The sequence below is a fragment of the Rattus rattus genome, chromosome 1 (assembly GCF_011064425.1).
Source record: "Rattus rattus isolate New Zealand chromosome 1, Rrattus_CSIRO_v1, whole genome shotgun sequence".
NCBI lineage: Eukaryota > Metazoa > Chordata > Mammalia > Rodentia > Muridae > Rattus > Rattus rattus.
In genome coordinates this window covers 148,021,294-148,027,310 of record NC_046154.1, presented here as the reverse complement: position 1 = coordinate 148,027,310, position 6,017 = coordinate 148,021,294, and the positions used below count along the sequence as shown (strand labels likewise).

General features: G+C 44.3%; 1 pseudogene across 1 annotated transcript; it reads left to right on the top strand.

Annotated features, from left to right (window-relative positions):
- The first annotated feature begins 3,352 nt into the window (after positions 1-3,352).
- On the top strand, positions 3,353-4,292 carry LOC116903974 (annotated as a pseudogene). Its single transcript, XR_004388317.1, has one exon. The product of XR_004388317.1 is annotated as a high mobility group protein B1-like (transcript).
- Positions 4,293-6,017: the final 1,725 nt, after the last annotated feature.

Below are 6,017 nucleotides of genomic sequence, written 5' to 3'. Positions count from 1 at the left end.
CAGCATCTGTGTATTCCAGTTAGGGCGTGCTGCTGTCCTGTGTCCTCCTCACCTTGTTCCCAAGTAGCTGGCTGACACCAGAAACAGTGTCCTATTGGAGATTCGGGCCTTGCTCTCCACCATTGGCAGCTGGGAACCCCAGCTGTCTCCTTCTGGTTGGGAGTCTGTTAGCACCGTGCGCGCTGAATCCAGTAAGTGAAGCTAAGAGCTGGGGGTGTGGGTTGTCAGTCACGCCACTGTCACAGAACCTATCTATCCTCCAGTCACAGCGTTCCTCAGATGCCAAGTCATTTTAAGATCAATGAGGAGAAGCCGCAGTCCCACATCCATGCAATTCCCGGAGCTTACTGTGTTTCCCGCCACCCTGAAGCAGATGGCAGAGGGATATTTCTAAGACTCAGCAATAGTTCTAAGTGACAGTACCACAGAGCTGCCCTGTTTCTCTCTGAGCCAGGCTCCATAGTTCAGGATTCATGGACGGAAATGCTAGGACACCTCCACTCTATCAGTCTGGGTCCACTAACAAATACACTTACTTCCTGTTCACCAGAGTGTGTGGACCACTAAACCAGTGGCTCTCCGCCTTCCTAATGCTTCAACCCTTTATTTCGATTCCTCATGTTGTGGTGGCCCCAACCATACAGTTATGTCTTTGCTCCTCCGCAACTGTAACGTTGTTGTTATGAGTGGTATGTAAATGTCTGATATGCAGTGTATCTAGTATCCACAAAAGGGTCATAATCATCTGAGGTTTCAGCCCCAGCCTTTTAGTTATGAGAAGATGCCTAACAGAGCAACTTAAGGAAGAAAGGATTTGTTTCAGCTCACGATTTGAGGATATAGTCCACCCCAGTGTGAAATCATCACAGGAGTGTGAAGTGGATGGTCACATGGTGTCCACAACCAGGAAGCAGAAAGCCACTGTCTTATCCTTTTATTCAGTCCCAGACCCTAACCCACAGGATGGGGCCACACATATTCAGGGTAGTGCTTTCTCCTTAGCCAAAACTCTATGCACTGTCAAGTTGATAATAAAGCTATTTATTTGTTTGGTTTGCATTTTTGAGTCTGAGCCTCTCTGTGTGGCTCTGGCTGCCCTGGAACTCACTGTATAGACCAGGCTAACCTTGAACTCACAGAGATTCATCTACCTCTGCTTCCTGGGATTTAAGGTCTAGCTGACAGTGAAGCTGTAACTCTCATAATTCCAAAGAAGGCTGTTCCCATTCATGAATCAACTTTGAAGTAAAATCGCCACTTTGAACATCTCAAGCCCTGAATTAGCAAGCAGAAAAGGTAGTCCATACTCTGCAGAGACAATACTCAACAGATCCTGTTTGTCAAGGACAGACTGACCAGTCACTACACAGGAAGTCCAGGAGGACTATATCTGTAGGGTAGGAGAACCACTCAAGTACCCTTTTGGGCATCGTACCCTGGATTCAAAGTCCATGGTAAGTATAATTTAATGTAGGCACAACCAGTAGCAAACTAGATTCTTCAGGAATGGCATTTGGGTTGTCCTGTCAGCTAAAGAACCATGACCAGATGACGGGAGGCGCTTGTTGAGTAGCAGCAGTAGGATTCAGAAAAAGTTGGATGTAAGACTCTACCTTCTGGGGTTGGAGAGATGGCTCAGTGGTTAAGAGCACTAGCTGTTCTTCCCGAGGACCCTGGGTTTAATCTCCAACTCCCATGTCACTTCTCAGCTGTCTATTATTCCAGCCCCGGGTGATGTAACACCCTTACACCAGCGCACATGAAATTTAAAAGGGGGCGGGGGGTTACTCCTATTACCCAATGAATGTCAGAATTAGGACCACGAGTGCCATGGTATTTATTGTTTTATTATGGATGTGTACATAATGAATATTTTTTGTTGTTTCCTTCCTGTGCCTACTTATCATATAAAATAAGATGCATTCGTTTCTCATTGCCCTGTTTAAGAATTACTAACCTGTGTTACAGTATTGAAGGTTCAAGTCACAGGCCATGAAAAGGCACGAACCTCGCCAATGGCTCGGCACAGCGTATACGTGTACGCAAGGTTACACAGAGAATAGCTGCTGGTCTGAGGTAGAAGCGCGATCTCGCCGATGTCCTCGTCTGGAGAGGACGTATGAGTCAAGGCATTGAGTGTGAGTGCTAGGTTCAGAAGGAGCGGACTGCTTTGACGCACGCACCAACTTGCCTTGAGACAGCACTCGATCTAGTTATATAATTTTCTAGATGTTTCCGGAACATGGAAGACGTTCAGATGTGGTTAACATTTAAATCAGTAGACTTTGGGGCATCTTCATGCTGTGGGTGTTCCTCAAATATTGACTCATCTCTGAATGACTTGATATGCAAATCTTTGGCTTCATGGTGGCGTGTTCATTCTCTACATACATACATACATACATACATACATACATACATGTTATATATAAAGTGTGTAGCTCATTCTATACACATGTATATTTACATATTATGCACCCTATATTCATTTCCTTGAAGGACTCTGATAAACACACTTTGGTGTTGTCTCAATTGTTTTTACATTTTGCTTTTCCTTCTTATTATTATAATACTACAGGCTGAGTAATTTATATAGGATAAGCTTTCATTTTGCTCATGTTTTTGAAGGCTGAGAAATTAAAATTAAATAGCCTTATGTGGTGCGTCCTTTCAGATGGAGATGCTAGAGTCTAAAGGGGACAGAGGGTATCCCTCGGGGGGGACACGGCAAGCCTGCTGGCCCTTGTCTTCTGTTCCCCCACACATGTGATCACAGAGATCTCACCCATTCCTTGTCAAATCCGTAGTGCCTGATCTCAAACCGACGCATAGGACTTTAGGGATTAAGATGTCAACATATGAGTTCTAGGGAGCACACCCAAAACATACCGGGGATGATTGTAATCCCAGGCAATGTGAAGTTATGCACATCTGCCGCCCTTGCAGAGGATCAGGGCTTGGTTCCCAGTATCCACACTGGGTTCCAGGAGATCCACCACCACCTTTTGGAGTCTGGGAACCAGGCACACACATAGTACATATACATGAATATAGGAAAAACATATACACATAAAATAAAAATATTTTTAAAAAGAATAAATGCACTTAAAGTACCTGTGAGAGTGGGGTTTTAAATGCAGCCCAGTGCAAGTCCTGGCCTGAATAAAACAAAATGAAGTAAAACAAAATGTACTCCATTCCTTACAGACTAATGCTTCTGTTACGTGGGCTATGACTGTGTCTTCTAATATAATGTCCCGTGAAACTGAAACAAGTCTTGGAGTTGAGATGAGGAAACCCAATGTATTAGCTATATTTCTATTGTTGTGATAAAAATACCATAGCCGGCAGTACATTGAGCTCCATAGAGACAGCGCCGGGGCAAGCGAGAGCCGGACGGGCACTGGGCGACTCTGTGCCTCGCGGAGGAAAATCAACTAAACATGGGCAAAGGAGATCCTAAGAAGCCGAGAGGCAAAATGTCCTCATATGCATTCTTTGTGCAAACCTGCCGGGAGGAGCACAAGAAGAAGCACCCGGATGCTTCTGTCAACTTCTCAGAGTTCTCCAAGAAGTGCTCAGAGAGGTGGAAGACTATGTCTGCTAAAGAAAAGGGAAATTTGAAGATATGGCAAAGGCTGACAAGGCTCGTTATGAAAGAGAAATGAAAACCTACATCCCCCCCAAAGGGGAGACCAAAAAGAAGTTCAAGGACCCCAATGCCCCCAAGAGGCCTCCTTCGGCCTTCTTCTTGTTCTGTTCTGAGTACCGCCCAAAAATCAAAGGCGAGCATCCTGGCTTATCCATTGGTGATGTTGCGAAGAAACTAGGAGAGATGTGGAACAACACTGCTGCGGATGACAAGCAGCCCTATGAAAAGAAGGCCGCCAAGCTGAAGGAGAAGTATGAGAAGGATATTGCTGCCTACAGAGCTAAAGGAAAACCTGATGCAGCGAAAAAGGGGGTGGTCAAGGCTGAGAAGAGCAAGAAAAAGAAGGAAGAGGAAGATGACGAGGAGGATGAAGAGGATGAGGAAGAGGAGGAAGAAGAGGAAGACGAAGATGAAGAAGAAGAAGATGATGATGAATAAGTTGGTTCTAGCGCAGTTTTTTTTCTTGTCTATAAAGCATTTAACCCCCCTGTACACAACTCACTCCTTTTAAAGAAAAAAATTGAAATGTAAGGCTGTGTAAGATTTGTTTTTAAACTGTACAGTGTCTTTTTTTGTATAGTTAACACACTACCGAATGTGTCTTTAGCTAGCCCTGTCCTGGTGGTATTTTCAATAGCCACTAACCTTGCCTGGTACAGTCTGGGGGTTGTAAATTGGCATGGAAATTAAAGCAGGTTCTTGTTGGTGCACAGCACAAATTAGTTATATATGGGGACAGTAGTTTGGTTTTTGGTTTCTTTCTTTTTTTTTGTTTTTTTGTTTTTTGTTTTTTTTTCTTTTGGTTTTCTTTTTTTTTCCATCTTCAGTTGTCTCTGATGCAGCTTATACGAAGGTAATTGTTGTTCTGTTAACTGAATACCACTCTGTAATTGCAAAAAAAATGGCGGCTGTTTTGTTGACATTCTGAATGCTTCTAAGTAAATACAATTTTTTTTATTAAAAAAAAAATACCATAGCCAAGGTAAGCTATAGAAGGAAGTTGTTTTGGGGGGCTTCTGTCTCCTGAAGCGCAGGAGGGAGACATAGCAACACGCAGCAGCGTGCTGGCCACGGCAGGGAGTGGGAGCTTGCACACTGAACTGCGAATCCTGCTTTCCGTGACATACTTCCTCAAATCACCCAGACAGCACCATCGACTGGGACCAAGTCTTTAAATGCCCAGGAATATGTGGGTACACTGCTCGCTCACACTCTCACATCCAGAGGTGCCAGTTGTAGACAGTTGTGAAGAACATGGAGTGACAGCACCCATCTCCTGACCAATGCTCGCAAAGCGTGCCACCTGGGCCGCAGAGCTGTTGCAATTCTGGGCCATGGCCACCTGATATTCCCATCCAGAATTACTTCATAAGGAGCAGAAAACATTTTACCTTGGTTACCCGGCCAACTTTACATTCTGCATTCCCTTTGTCAATTACATCAATTATAAAGCATATGTATCTTGATGTCATGGTTTCATTAGCCACAATCATTCTGCCGATAAATACTTAGAGTGTGCCTAGCACGTGTCATTAAGAGATTGGAGTTTTGTTTGGATTAATAAATGGGGCGAAATCTATTCCAGGCCATCTGTGGTAGTTCTGCCCCTTATCTGCCTAGTCTAAGGGAGGATAGTACACAAGTCCATTGGTAACTATGGCAAAGGCTTTCTTTTCCTCTTTTTGAGAAAAGCTTTGAAGTATAGGATACAAACAACTTTCTAGACTTCTACAAGTTTAGTTGTGCATCGATTGGTGGAGAGTTCTACCCTATTTCTGTATGGAAACAAAACTTTGTACAGGATTCAAATTCATCTAAAACGTGTGACATCAAAAACAGTGCTAAAGGCTGAGTGAAGGCTGGAGCAAGGACCTGGATTCTGTCCCCAGGGCCAGAAAAGAAAGGGAGAGGGCAGTGCAGGGAAACAGAAACAGAAACGGAGAGGGGGAGGGGGAGAGGAAGTGAGGAGGGAGATAGGGAAGGATCAAGGGGAGGGGGCAGGAAGAGGGGAGAGGAAGATCTATAGGTGTGCGGAATCCTGGGAACACATCTGTGGATGAGTAGAACTTAAGAACACTTGGGCAAGGACTCTGTCAAGCTCAACTTGAACTGTGAGTCTCAAGGTCACACGGCCACACTGTAGATGAAATGCTCAAACTCGCCCACTTGGAGAATGAAAGGTAATAGAGTTTGTCTGACAGAAGAGCAGAAGGGAGACTATTTAGGGGGAGGACTATTTCCCACACGAGATCAGTGAAGGAGATGAATGACTGGACACAAAGGGGAATCTCTGAGGACATATATGAAAAAGCATGATGAAGCTATGACATCATGCTAACTTTAAAAGTTAATAGTGACAGCAGAA